At 39.6% G+C, this 15,427-nt stretch overlaps 1 protein-coding gene and 1 long non-coding RNA gene across 6 annotated transcripts in view; one reads left to right on the top strand and one right to left on the bottom strand.

The window, feature by feature from the left end:
* Tp63 (tumor protein p63) overlaps positions 1 to 15,427 on the top strand; it is a 210,025-nt gene that overhangs the window by 87,452 nt on the left and 107,146 nt on the right.
* The window catches only part of LOC148002663 (uncharacterized), a 29,460-nt gene that overhangs the window by 3,276 nt on the left and 10,757 nt on the right, over positions 1 to 15,427 (bottom strand). Inside the window, exons 2-3 of the long non-coding RNA XR_015633589.1 lie at positions 7,088 to 7,213; positions 1,306 to 1,366 (exon numbers count right to left, since the gene is read on the bottom strand). This is a non-coding gene — a long non-coding RNA (uncharacterized LOC148002663). The remainder of the gene's footprint in view (positions 1 to 1,305; positions 1,367 to 7,087; positions 7,214 to 15,427) is intronic.

Below are 15,427 nucleotides of genomic sequence, written 5' to 3'. Positions count from 1 at the left end.
TATGCTATCTCTGTCTTCCTCGAAATAAAAGATACATCATATTTAAGATTGAGCTCTTAGGCAGTTGCCTGCCATAAGAAACATTTTCAGTTTGAGGCTCTCTCATATAAAGCATGTTTAAAAGCATACAGACCTCTGTAGTAGTCAAATTTGGGTAAGAAACTCTGGCCTAGGAGTCATAAGTCTTGGGTTCTAGACTCCACCCTGCTGACACTGATGGTTGTCTGTGGATGAACACCCTTCACTTTTCCCTCAGGATTTAATTTCCTTAGGGGTAAGTCAGATCACATGTTCCAGCTGCATCATACCCATTTCTCTCTCATTGGTGACAGCTACGTTTGCCATTTCTTTGCTTCTGATTTCTTTGTGACTGGGACACCTCCAGTGAGGTAATGTGGGCATGGCAGAACCTAGATGAACCACTGCTAAAACAAAACCTCTTCTAAGTAACACCTGCATGGCCTGAAAATCTAGAGATTTTTGAATAACATCTTGTTATTTTTCCAATGGTGGGGATGGGGTGTGTGTGAGTGTTTCAAAAACCTAAAATAAAAGTCACTTTTTCTATCTGAGAAAATGCCTAGTTCCCAGTCTGTCTTCAGCGAGGGTATGGTGGGCAGCAACAGATTGCCTTAGTAAAGATTAGTCATAAAGTGAGTCCTGTCTGGAGTGGTGGAAAAGAGAGGTAGGTACATTCTGTGGCTCTCCACTCCCTCACTGAAGCTGCCTCTATCTCCCTGGCCAGCCCCAGGCAGTGTTCCTTCCAAACAAGGACCTGCCTAACCAGTTCATTGGAATGTCTTTCTACAGACTATCTCCTCATTCAGATTTCTTCTGAAATTGAAACACTCTAAAGGCATAAATCACGTTGCTGTTTTAAGTAGTAAACGACGCACTCAACTATCTGCTGCCATTGCTTTCCCTTTGAGTGCACAGACCTAGCCACAAAAGGAAAGAACAAAGGGAAAGCAATTAAGCCCACGCTGCCTTCTTCCGTTCATTCAGAGGCAACTTTTTTCTGGGTTGCATTTGTTCTAGGGGTGACAGGATTAAGCCTTTTTGTTGTAACTTTCCTTCTATTGCACACCCTTCTCTGTCCTTCCCGCTGCACCCTACAGCTGCCTTTATGAATTTATTTACTGTAAGTTTTCTTCGCTGGTTGATGCCTTTGGGTCAGCAAATGATACAGTGTGAAGCAAAAGATCTAAATTACAGTCATCCTACACCAAGCCACGCAAAAGTATGTAAAAAATGTTTTACTCTGATAAGCATCATGCCTGTGAACCCCAATGCTTCCAAACTCACCTTCGGTGACCAATGGCCTCTGAGGCCATAGCTGAAGAATTGGTGTGCATTTTATTTGGTTCTACAAAAAAAAAAAAAAAAAAAAAAAAGATCATCTTGAGCAGTATTGGCTGAGATCATTTTATTTTTAAATATATATTTATTTATTTTAATTATTATTATTATTCTTTAATCAGTTTATACAGTCCAGTTGTTAGGCCCCTCCTGGTCTGCCCTCCCACAGTTCCTCATCCTATCACCCTTCCCCCAACTCCTACCCCCATATCCCATCCCACCAGACCTCCCCACTCCCTGGGGCCTCTCCTTGGGTCTCTGAAGGGTTAGGTGTGTGTCTTCTCTCACTCAGGCAGAGCAGGCAGTTCTCCTCTGTATATGTGTCCAGGGCCTCATATCAGCTAATGTATGCTGCTTGGTTGGTGGCTCAGTGTCTGAGAGATTTCCGGCAACCAGGTTAGTTGAGACTGCTGGTCTTCCTATGGCTTCTTCCTTAGCTTCAAGATGATATCATTTTCTTATCCTGATTGTGTGCAGTTTCTAACCCAAGTAGAGATGGTTTGTGTTTTTTATATTCAGGGAAGTGGGAGTTGGGGTGGGGATCTTGCAGGGGACCCAGGTTCAGTTCCTAGTACTCATGTGGTGGTTCATAGCCATCTAGAACTCTAGTTTTGGGGAATCCAATCTCTGAGTCTAGCCTTCATAGGTCCCAAGCATATACAGTACACATGCACAGTGCAAGCGAAACATGATACACATAAAATAAAATGAATCACATCCATCTTCTCTAAAAGGAGAAAGTATGTTGATTTCTTGGCTTGTGCAGTAGAAATTGTAGTTCAGTCTTATGTAAGCTGCATTGATAGATTGTTCCAATTGAAACCTGAACATGGATGAACTAAGGCATTGTCTTTGCTGAATTTCGCTTTTCGAATATCTTCAGAGTCTCCTGAGTTGACGTGAAGTCTGGTGTTGGTTCTATAATCTCTCTTGCAGAGCCATAATGCCAACTGTACCCATCAAGAAGATCAGCTCATGGCTGACAAACCAGACATATTAGTCTGTGTCGCATAGATTACAAGTTGCTTTACTGACTGAGGGCCCGTGGAAACAAAACTTTGCTGGCTGACTAGAAAAGTACGTTTAGATATTAGCGTCCTTGAAAGCAGATTGCGGTACATGAAGCAAGCTACAGAAGCTATGTTCTGAGTATAAAATCTCTAAGCATTTAACTGTGTGAACTGAGCCCTGGGGACTGACACATATCACTAACTCACTCCAATTTTGCTTTGTCACTAAAGGATTAATATTCAAATCTAGATGATAGGTTTTCTAAAGAACTGTATGGAAATGTGAAAATACTATAGTATGTTGATATATCAATGGAATTACATACTATTTCAATATTAGATATTGATTTTAAATATTAAGTAGTTTGGGCTCTGTGTTGAAATACCCTGGGTAGAATAGTAACTAACTATGAGTTTTAGAATTTTTTTGTCTGTGAGCTTATATGGTCATGTATACGCCACCAGCATCTGTCAAAGTCAGGCAACAAATGGCAGGAGTCAATCCTTTCCTTCTGCTATGTGGGCTTAGGGGATTGAACTCAGAAGTAGAGGTATGTTTACACAGATGGATGGAGAAGTTCCATTGTAAATTCAGCACAAAAACTAGTTAACGTGGCTTCTGGAGACCTGTCTAGTCCTGATCTTCTGCTTCCAAGTTATATGACATCAGATAAATTATGTAATCATCCCATGTATCTTCCTCATTTGTAAAGTGGGGATCACAATAATGCTCCCTCTTGGGCTGGAATATCAAATCAGAACATGTATGGAAAGTGCTGGGAATTATACTAACATCAGAAATGTCTAACACAGGTTCTCTGTTTATATTCTGTGGTTATTTATGCAAACCGTCCTTGTATGTAAGTATCATGCATGCACTATATGCATATGAGTTTGTGAGTCCCTGAATGCCTGAATGCAGAGGCCAGAGGATGGCATGAGTGTTTCTTTATCATCATGTACCTTGTTGCATTGAAACAGGGTCTCTTGCTAGGTAAACCTGGCCTTAGGTAGGCAGCCAGTCAGCTGAGGGGATCCACTTGACCACATGTCTCAATGCTGGGATGGACAGGCAAGTACAGCCACGGCCAGCTTGGTTCGTGTGTGCGAGGGGTTTGAACTCAAGTCCTCCTGCTTACACAGCAAATGCCCTTACTCACTGGACCATCTCCCCACCTTTGCAGATATGTATTTTTAAAAGTATCTAGTGTTACTATTTTAATTCATTTTATTATCTCCTAAATCTTCGGTTCTGGTAATGATCAAGTTGAATAACAGTGTAGAAAGTTATTTTTGGGTAAAAGGAATGAATATTTTTCCTTAAGTTTATTGCTAATGAGTCTGTTCGAGATTATTGGGCTTTAGAAGTCATTGACACACATCTGAGTGTGATTGGTTTGTGAGAAGGATGAACGATTGTGGGCCCCTGAAATGTAAGGGCTACGTTGTTCTTATTTTTCTTGCTCTTGATTGAACATTACTTCAAAAAATAATTTTTGGTTGGATACTGGTAGAGCAGTCTTTAATCCCAGGACTTGGGAGGCAGAAGCAGTCAGATCTTTGAGTTTGAGGCCAGGCTGGTCTACAGAACAAGCTCCAGGACAGACAGGGCTACACAGAGAAACCCTGTCTTGAAAACCCAAAAATACTAATACTAATTAATACTAATAGCCTTTGTCCGTAGTTAGCCCAATAGATAACACCAATCTTGTCTCTGATTAATAAAATGGTTGTAATTAATAAGCATGTGTAGGTAGTTTCTAAGCACTGCAAGAGCTTCATAAAAAAAAATGCAACTTTTAAATGATGGTGCACATTTGAACTTCAAAAGGCTCTCTAAGGGGCTTAGCCAGGCTAACATTGCCTCAGAATCTCTTGGGGCCTTAATTCAGTGCAAATATGATATGAACATAAATGGTCTTTAGTTGAATGTTACTTTTTTTTTCTGATAACCCTCCTAGTTAGATTCCTCAGTTTGGCAGAAAGCATTTTTCACAGGATGAAAATTGGTCCCCATTGACAGTATCTCAATGATGAATCACAGATTGATTCATGATTTGCAGCAGATTGCTCAAACCTCCAGAACATGGAAATATTACAAATCCCAATACCTAGCAGTGTTCAGCCAATGTCTGATGAGTGGTTTGGGTTAGAGGGTTCATTACCACCAAAATTTGTTAGCTCGTTCAGTAAAGTGGTACACGTCAAGTCTTGGTGATGTCTCACATTATTTGGAGTTTTTCTCTTCTGTTCTCTTTTGTTACTGATTCCTGCCATTGAGGCATGAACTCAGGACTTCACACATCTATAAAAGCATATCATATTCTGTTGACTGTACTGCTCCTGCCCCAGATTTTCCTAATGTAAGTTTTAATGAGCATGTGAGCATGTGTGACTTCAGTGATGGCTTTTGTCCACCTCAGTAGATGTTATGCCATCCGCATATGCTAGCTCCTGCTTTTCTCTTCAGTCAGACTATGGAGACACATTTAAAATGCTTCTTGGACAGCTATTGAGCCATTCGTAATATAACCAAGCAGCAGAAGGATGGCCATGTGGGGCTTATCAAAAGGCATTGTGCCTAAAAGGCTGTTCCTTTTTCTTTTTGATTTTCCCTTTTTAAGACCACTTTTCTGCAAATCTATGCAAATTTAAAGTGTCCAGTCCAAGTCAGCATTGCCACAAGATTGTTAGGCAAGACGAAAAGTTTAATGTTGCAAGGTTTTTTTCCTTGAAATTGTGAGTCACTTCCACTGCAGAAATTATGTAAGATGTCAGAAATTTTCATTGGAACAAACCAAAGTTAATTGCAGCCAAGAGTTTTAAGTGAGATATAGTCATAAAGAACACAGAAATATTTCATGTTTATATAACTGTGTGTTTTAAAATATTATTTTATATCTATTACCATCTTTGATACAATGTATACTCTAAGCGCATAGTAACTATGTCTTCCCCTCTTTCTCCTCCTCCTCCTCACTAGGACCTAAGGCATGCTAGATTAATATACTATAACTAAGTCATATTCTCAGCCATAATTTTCACTTTTTATTTTGAGGCAGAATCTGAATAAATTGTCCAGGTTGTTCTTGAATTTCCATTCATTCTGCCTCCACTTCCACTTTTGTTGGGACTACACTCATACATTACCAAGCTACCTGAAGTTTTCGTTCAATAAAATGTTGCAAAAGTCATTTAATTCCATGCAGTGTGTATTTATTTTAGTATTTATGTGCTATTAGTAGAAATGTGAGTGTTGTCCTGGAGCCCCCAACTTAAAATATTAAGATTTCAAAAATATGATGCTTTATAATATGTCGTACTATATTACATACTGGCAATGTTAATAATGAAACAAAGAAAACAGGGCAGAAGTCTTTTGAGATCAGTAAGTTAGTTGGTCTTGAAACTTTCACTTTTATAATTATTGATCTGATTGGTATTTTCTTTAATAATGTTACATATTTATATGGAGCTTCTCGGTAGAAGACCAGTACATAAAGACCAGTGCATAAAGATTTCTTTGGCTGATCTCTTGCTTATCTACAAAATCCAGATTTTCCTTTAGCCATGGTGGAAATGTCTAGGCATTGTCTGTGCTGTGAATCAGGTCAGCTCCCAACAACTTTCAGGAAGTTTGTGAATTCGTTAGCTTCTTCCTATGGAGAATTCCCTGCCTAATATTTGTCTGCCTGCTTGATAGTTTTAGTAGGATTGATAGGCAGCATGTCGGAAACCCTGTTGTTTGAGTATGGCACTGATAGATGCAGCTCGCGTTTACGTGTCTGATTGTAAGGGTTTGCAAGCATTCCTTTGATGTAGCAGAAACAGCTAATGATGTTAGTTAAGTAAACCAACTATATTATAATAGGTCTGGGTGTTCATTGAGACATTTAGCTAATCTACTTCTGGTCCCTGACCCAAACTTACAGCTTCCCAAGCAGAACACCTATTTTGAGTTTACTGGAAAGTCAGGCCATATAAGCTAACCCTCTCTCTCAGGATGACAATGCCAGGACGGACGGTGAAGATTACCTGGCTGCTGAAGTCTTTTTTACTAATAAAGACACACATGCACAGTAAAGCAAGGGTCCAGCCCAAGAATACACAGCCAACTGATGGATGAGCCCGCCAGATGTTCAGATCCCTGACACGAGGATGTATGTAGCCTTTAAAAGTATGCATCTCTGTTTTATTTCTTGAAACGAACCCTCATTTAGCACTAATACTACCAGTCATTTTTGGTGAATATTCAATGCGGAGTTTGGTGACTAGACTGCTGTGCTTCATGGCAAAGTGGAATGAATCTCTTCTTTATTTTCAAGACGTGGGCTGTAATAGCTACTTTCTATACTTGACCGTAAGACTACCTCATCCCACAGCCTTGGTGGTAAAATGAATTAGTTTTACACAAGTCTGCTCCTTCAAGAAGGCTAAGCAGGGCATCAAATCCTCCCTTTGTAGTAAGACAGGCTGCCTAAGACATGATTGATACTGCAAACAGAAGTGGACTTCCAGGGGAGAATAAGCAGATAAGTGGGTAATACGTAGATAATAGTTTGGGTTTGTACTCCAGAGTCTTTAACTGAGTAGTTGAAGCTTTTGCTGCATCTTAAAGCATTGAGGCTCCTCAGGTAAAGGGAGAGCTTAGTCTTTGCTCATTCTCAGCTCCTGGTTTCCCTGCTTTAAAAAGGAGGACAAAATGTTCCAAAACCTACCAGTGGTGACTTTTTTTCTTTCTCTGAGAAGCTATGTCTGTCAGAAGATGAAGCAATACCTCTGAAAGTTATTTTGATCTTGATGTAATGTTTTTCTATATGCACTTTTCTCCACAGTGTATAACTCTGGAAAAAAATCAAACAAGCAAAACCCCTCAGTGTTAGCAAGTAACACATCCTGTACTTTATTTAATCCTTCCTGGTTGTGTCAGAATCATTCCCTCTAAGTAATTCTCATTCTTGCACTGGTTTATTTTTTTCACTTCCCCCAACTTTTCCTTGTAAATCATATTTTAGGTCAGTCCTTAGACAGTAACTCTGTCAGACAGCTTTAAGCTACTGGGGCTGCAAGAAACCATGGCAAGAGAAGCTGTATTAGCAGGGTTGACGGACCTCATTTGAGATGCTGGAGTCTCTTAATTTTGTACACATCTTGGAAACTCAGACAATCTGGATACATTCCCAAACCAACTGTTATTTCCTTATAGGTAGACTAGGGCTCACAAATCAGAGTTCAACTCCCAGGAAAATTAGAGAACTCAGCCAGACCCACAGGCTGTCAGGTTATTTGAAAAGTTTCCTCCTTATTTAACAGGGAAAATGATTTTCTGGATGCTAAGACACTGAACATCAACACTGTGACACTGACATTGAAAATGCTGCTTTCTTATCATGTCCATTTATGACGTTGTGTTTTGTTAACTCTGGTGAGCGAGTGTACAGGTGACTGTGTCTGTACCTGGGTAATTATAGAACTCTTTGGGTTAGAGAAGATCTCAAAGGTCACCAGATCTAACATCCCCAGCATCCTGGCTTTTAACTCTGTAATTACTGTATAGAAGCTTCTGCCTTCTAATTCTCTTAGAGGGAAGGAAGGGGAAAATGTCATCCAGTTCATTCTCTCTGATCACAGGATAAATGTCAAGCTAGAGAAGAGGTGTAGTCAATAAAATGTTGGTTGCACAAGTGTGAAGACCTGAGCTTGATCCGCATAACCCACCTACAAAACTGGGAGTGGTGGCATGTGCTAGTGACCAGTGTTGGGAGCCTGAAGACAGGAGGATTTTTGAGGCTTGCCAGATAGCCAGTGTAGCCTGACTTGTGAGCCACAGGCCAATGAGAGACCCTGCCTCATACAGAAAGTGCTTAAGAATGAATGAAATCTGATGTTGTCCTCTAGTGTTCACATATACATGTACACGTGTATACATGCATTACACTAACCATATATGAATATGCACACACAGAGAAAAGAAAGTACATCACTAAGTACAAATAAACAAATAACATTAAAAAACTCATGTGTGGCTAGATGCTCAGGTTTTGTTTTAAAGCAAACTGTTGACTTTTAATAATAATTTCTTTAAAGCCTAATCTTCAGAAGCAAGGCTACAGTTCAGCTACAGAATTGGTGAACTACTGAAACTGTCCCTAGAACTGCAAATTCTAAAAAAATAAACCAACTAACCACCACCACCACAACCACCACCACCACCACCACCTCCACCATCACCACCACCAAACTAACAACAACCAAAAAAAACCCACAAAAAGCAAAGCACATATTTTTATACTCGACAGAATATTTAATAATTATAGATTCTAGATAATAAACAGTAAGTCTGCAAGTTACTCATTGTAGCCGAATTCATTTTTTATTCATTTTTTGGCAACAAGTTCTCTGCTGGTCACAAATGAGGATGACCTTGAATTTTTGATCCCTACAACTCCCGCAATTACAACATGCCCCGCTGTAACTGTTTTATGCCTGCAGTGCTGGGTATGAAATTCAGTGACTCACGCATGCTAGGCAGATACTCACTCGGCTCCTTGAGCTCGATCCTTCGCCCATATTTCTTTCATGTGGCAATTGCTCATAGGTGAGATAAAAGAATATAGGAAAGAAATTGTGGCTGTTTTGCATGGGGGACAAGCGTGCAATAAGGAAGACGTAAATCCTGTCCATTGCTCTTTGGAAACGTCAATATATGACTGTGAATTCTAGTCTTCTATAGCTTTCTTTTCAGTTTAGAAGTGGTAAAATAATCTCCCTTGGCAACACCCAGAGGTGATTTAGGTAGTGGTGTCCTCTCTTCATAAACAAGAACACAAACTTTCCACTAACACAGGTCTTATGGATTTCAAGGAAGTTCTTAAACTCTACTCAAAATAGGCATGTTTGAAATACAGACTGGGGTACAGAGTCCTCCTGTGTCACCCCATTCGTCTACTTGTTTTCTATCATTTTGATTTTTATTTCATAGTGCTCCTTGCTTCTAGTTCTTTTTTTCTTTTCTCTTATTTCAATTTTCTGAAAAGAATGTTACTCTCTGATAACTTTCTGTATGAATTCATGGTATTTAGATCCTATCCAGACACAACTTCCCTTCCCAAGTCTTTTCCACATTGCTGTCCTGACTTCATGGCTTTTCCCTCTTTCTCCCTCATTTGTTTGTGAATAAATGGTTTTCAACACGCTTCTGTACTTTTATACTTCTTTGTCTCTTAGAAGGCTCTAGTCTTCATTGTTTACTTCCTTCTAATTCTCCATTTCTTTTTTTTTATTTTTTTATTTTTTTTATTAACTTGAGTATTTCTTATATACATTTCGAGTGTTATTCCCTTTCCAGGTTTCCGGGCAAACATCCCCCTCCCCCCTCCCCTTCCTTATGGGTGTTCCCCTCCCAACCCTCCCCCCATTGCCGCCCTCCCCCCATAGACTAGTTCACTGGGGGTTCAGTCTTAGCAGGACCCAGGGCTTCCCCTTCCACTGGTGCTCTTACTAGGATATTCATTGCTACCTATGGGGTCAGAGTCCAGGGTCAGTCCATGTATAGTCTTTAGGTAGTGGCTTAGTCCCTGGAAGCTCTGGTTGCTTGGCATTGTTGTACTTTTGGGGTCTCGAGCCCCTTCAAGCTCTTCCAGTTCTTTCTCTGATTCCTTCAATAGGGGACCTATTCTCAGTTCAGTGGTTTGCTGCTGGCATTCGCCTCTATATTTGCTGTATTCTGGCTGTGTCTCTCAGGAGCGATCTACATCCGGCTCCTGTCGGTCTGCACTTCTTTGCTTCATCCATCTTGTCTAATTGGGTGGCTGTATATGTATGGGCCACATGTGGGGCAGGCTCTGAATGGGTGTTCCTTCAGTCTCTGTTTTAATCTTTGCCTCTCCCTTCCCTGCCAAGGGTATTCTTTTTCCTCATTTAAAGAAGGAGTGAAGCATTCACATTTTGATCATCCGTCTTGAGTTTCGTTTGTTCTAGGGATCTAGGGTAATTCAAGCATTTGGGCTAATAGCCACTTATCAATGAGTGCATACCATGTATGTCTTTCTGTGATTGGGTTAGCTCACTCAGGATGATATTTTCCAGTTCCAGCCATTTGCCTACGAATTTCATAAACTCGTTGTTTTTGATAGCTGAGTAATATTCCATTGTGTAGATGTACCACATTTTCTGTATCCATTCCTCTGTTGAAGGGCATCTGGGTTCTTTCCATTTTCTGGCTATTATAAATAAGGCTGCGATGAACATAGTGGAGCACGTGTCTCTTTTATATGTTGAGGCATCTTTTGGGTATATGCCCAAGAGAGGTATAGCTGGATCCTCAGGCAGTTCAATGTCCAATTTTCTGAGGAATCTCCAGACTGATTTCCAGAATGGTTTTACCAGTCTGCAATCCCACCAACAATGGAGGAGTGTTCCTCTTTCTCCACATCCTTGCCAGCATCTGCTGTCACCTGAGTTTTTGATCTTAGCCAATCGCACTGGTGTGAGGTGAAATCTCAGGGTTGTTTTGATTTGCATTTCCCTTATGACTAAAGATGTTGAACATTTCTTTAGGTGTTTCTCAGCCATTCGGCATTCCTCAGCTGTGAATTCTTTGTTTAGCTCTGAACCCCATTTTTTAATAGGGTTATTTGTTTCCCTGCGGTCTAACTTCTTGAGTTCTTTGTATATTTTGGATATAAGGCCTCTATCTGTTGTAGGATTGGTAAAGATCTTTTCCCAATCTGTTGGTTGCCGTTTTGTCCTAACCACAGTGTCCTTTGCCTTACAGAAGCTTTGCAGTTTTATGAGATCCCATTTGTCGATTCTTGATCTTAGAGCATAAGCCATTGGTGTTTTGTTCAGGAAATTTTTTCCAGTGCCCATGTGTTCCAGATGCTTCCCTAGTTTTTCTTCTATTAGTTTGAGTGTGTCTGGTTTGATGTGGAGGTCCTTGATCCACTTGGACTTAAGCTTTGTACAGGGTGATAAGCATGGATCAATCTGCATTCTTCTACATGTTGACCTCCAGTTGAACCAGCACCATTTGCTGAAAATGCTATCTTTTTTCCATTGGATGGTTTTGGCTCCTTTGTCAAAAATCAAGTGACCATAGGTGTGTGGGGTCATTTCTGGGTCATTGGAATAGACCAATTCTATTCCATTGGTCTATCTGTCTGTCTCTGTACCAATACCATGCAGTTTTTATCACTATTGCTCTGTAATACTGCTTGAGTTCAGGGATAGTGATTCCCCCTGAAGTCCTTTTATTGTTGAGGATAGCTTTAGCTATCCTGGGTTTTTTGTTATTCCAGATGAATTTGCAAATTGTTCTGTCTAACTCTTTGAAGAATTGGATTGGTATTTTGATGGGGATTGCATTGAATCTGTAGATTGCTTTTGGTAAAATGGCCATTTTTACTATATTAATCCTGCCAATCCATGAGCATGGGAGATCTTTCCATCTTCTGAGGTCTTCTTCAATTTCTTTTCTCAGTGTCTTGAAGTTCTTATTGTACAGATCTTTTACTTGCTTGGTTAAAGTCACACCGAGGTATTTTATATTATTTGGGTCTATTATGAAGGGTGTCGTTTCCCTAATTTCTTCTCGGCTTGTTTCTCTTTTGTATAGAGGAAGGCAACTGATTTATTTGAGATAATTTTATACCCAGCAACTTTGCTGAAGTTGTTTATCAGCTTTAGTAGTTCTCTGGTGGAACTTTTGGGATCACTTAAATATACTATCATGTCATCTGCAAATAGTGATATTTTGACCTCTTCTTTTCCGATCTGTATCCCCTTGATCTCCTTTTGTTGTCTGACTGCTCTGGCTAGAACTTCAAGAACTATATTGAATAAGTAGGGAGAGAGTGGGCAGCCTTGTCTAGTCCCTGATTTTAGTGGGATTGCTTCAAGTTTCTCTCCATTTAGTTTAATGTTAGCAACTGGTTTGCTGTATATGGCTTTTCCTATGTTTAGGTATGGGCCTTGAATTCCTATTCTTTCCAGGACTTTTATCATGAAGGGGTGTTGAATTTTGTCAAATGCTTTCTCAGCATCTAATGAAATGATCATGTGGTTCTGTTCTTTCAGTTTGTTTATATAATGGATCACGTTGATGGTTTTCCGTATATTAAACCATCCCTGCATGCCTGGGATGAAGCATACTTGATCATGGTGGATGATTGTTTTGATGTGCTCTTGAATTCGGTTTGCCAGAATTTTATTGAGTATTTTTGTGTCGATATTCATAAGGGAAATTGGTCTGAAGTTCTCTTTCTTTGTTGTGTCTTTGTGTGGTTTAGGTATAAGAGTAATTGTGGCTTCGTAGAAGGAATTCGGTAGGGCTCCATCTGTTTCAATTTTGTGGAATAGTTTGGATAGTATTGGTATGAGGTCTTCTATGAAGGTTTGATAGAATTCTGCACTAAACCCGTCTGGACCTGGGCTCTTTTTGGTTGGGAGACCTTTAATGACTGCTTCTATTTCCTTAGGAGTTATGGGGTTGTTTAACTGGTTTATCTGTTCCTGATTTAACTTCGATACCTGGTATCTGTCTAGGAAATTTCCATTTCCTAAAGATTTTCAAGTTTTGTTGAATATAGGTTTTTATAGTAAGATCTGATGATTTTTTGAATTTCCTCTGAATCTGTAGTTATGTCTCCCTTTTCATTTCTGATTTTGTTAATTTGGACGCACTCTCTGTGTCCTCTCGTTAGTCTGGCTAAGGGTTTATCTATCTTGTTGATTTTCTCAAAGAACCAACTTTTGGTTCTGTTGATTCTTTCTATCGTCCTTTTTGTTTCTACTTGGTTGATTTCAGCTCTGAGTTTGATTATTTCCTGCCTTCTACTCCTCCTGGGTGTATTTGCTTCTTTTTGTTCTAGAGCTTTTAGGTGTGCTGTCAAGCTGCGGACATATGCTCTTTCCTGTTTCTTTCTGCAGGCACTCAGCGATATGAGTTTTCCTCTTAGCACAGCTTTCATTGTGTCCCATAAGTTTGGGTATGTTGTACCTTCATTTTCATTAAATTCTAAAAAGTTTTTAATTTCTTTCTTTATTTCTTCCTTGACCAGGTTATCATTGAGTAGAGCATTGTTCAATTTCCACGTATATGTGGGCATTCTTCCCTTATTGTTATTGAAGACCAGTTTTAGGCCGTGGTGGTCCGATAGCACGCATGGGATTATCTCTATCTTTCTGTACCTGTTGAGGCCCGTTTTTTGACCAATTATATGGTCAATTTTGGAGAAAGTACCATGAGGAGCTGAGAAGAAGGTATATCCTTTTGCTTTAGGATAGAATGTTCTATAAATATCCATTAAGTCCATTTGGCTCATGACTTCTCTTAGTCTGTCGACATCACTGTTTAATTTCTGTTTCCATGATCTGTCCATTGATGAGAGTGGGGTGTTGAAATCTCCCACTATTATTGTGTGAGGTGCAATGTGTGTTTTGAGCTTTAGTAAGGTTTCTTTTACGTATGTAGGTGCCCTTGTATTTGGGGCATAGATATTTAGGATTGAGAGTTCATCTTGGTGGATTTTTCCTTTGATGAATATGAAGTGTCCTTCCTTATCTTTTTTGATGACTTTTAGTTGGAAATTGATTTTATTTGATATTAGAATGGCTACTCCAGCTTGCTTCTTCTGACCATTTGCTTGGAATGTTGTTTTCCAGCATTTCACTCTGAGGTAGTGTCTGTCTTTGTCTCTGAGGTGTGTTTCCTGTAGGCAGCAGAATGCAGGGTCCTCGTTGCGTATCCAGTTTGTTAATCTATGTCTTTTTATTGGGGAGTTGAGGCCATTGATATTGAGAGATATTAAGGAATAGTGATTATTGCTTCCCGTTATATTCATATTAGGAAGTGAGGTTATGTTTGTGTGCTTTCATTCTCTTTGTTTTGTTGCCAAGACGATTAGTTTCTTGCTTCTTCTAGGGTATAGCTTGCCTCCTTATGTTGGGCTTTACCATTTATTATCCTTTGTAGTGCTGGATTTGTAGAAAGATATTGTGTACATTTGGTTTTGTCATGGAATATCTTGGTTTCTCCATCAATGTTAATTGAGAGTTTTGCTGGATACAGTAACCTGGGCTGGCATTTGTGTTCTCTTAGGGTCTGTATGACATCAGTCCAGGATCTTCTGGCCTTCATAGTTTCTGGTGAGAAGTCTGGTGTGATTCTGATAGGTCTGCCTTTATATGTTACTTGACCTTTTTCCCTTACTGCTTTTAATATTCTTTCTTTATTTTGTGCGTTTGGTGTTTTGACTATTATGTGACGGGAGATGTTTCTTTTCTGGTCCAATCTATTTGGAGTTCTGTAGGCTTCTTGTATGTCTATGGGTATCTCTTTTTAGGTTAGGGAAGTTTTCTTCTATGATTTTGTTGAAGATATTTACTGGTCCTTTGAGCTGGGAGTCTTCACTCTCTTCTATACCTATTATCCTTAGGTTTGATCTTCTCATTGAGTCCTGGATTTCCTGTATGTTTTTGACCAGTAGCTTTTTCTGCTTTACATTATCTTTGACAGTTGAGTCAATGATTTCTATGGAATCTTCTGCTCCCGAGATTCTCTCTTCCATCTCTTGTATTCTGTTGGTGAAGCTTGTATCTACAGCTCCTTGTCTCTTCTTTTGGTTTTCTATATCCAGGGTTGTTTCCATGTGTTCTTTCTTGATTGCTTCTATTTCCATTTTTAATTCCTTCAACTGTTTGATTGTGTTTTCCTGGAATTCTTTCAGGGATTTTTGTGTCTCCTCTCTATGGGCTTCTACTTGTTTATTTATGTTTTCCTGGAATTCTTTCAGGGATTTTTGTGTCTCCTCTCTATGGGCTTCTACTTGTTTATTTATGTTTTCCTGGAATTCTTTCAGGCATTTTTTCGATTCCTCTCTGTAGGCTTCTACTTGTTCTCTAAGGGAGTTCTTCACGTCTTTCTTGAAGTCCTCCAGCATCATGATCAAAAATGATTTTGAAACTAGATCTTGCTTTTCTGGTGTGTTTGGATATTCCATGTTTGTTTTGATGGGAGAATTGGGCTCCGATGGTGCCATGTAGTCTTGGTTTCTGTT

This window comes from Rattus norvegicus, chromosome 11 (genome assembly GCF_021556685.1).
Source record: "Rattus norvegicus strain SHRSP/BbbUtx chromosome 11, alternate assembly SHRSP_T2T, whole genome shotgun sequence".
Taxonomy (NCBI): Eukaryota; Metazoa; Chordata; class Mammalia; order Rodentia; family Muridae; genus Rattus; species Rattus norvegicus.
This window is presented reverse-complemented; position numbering and strand designations above follow the sequence as displayed.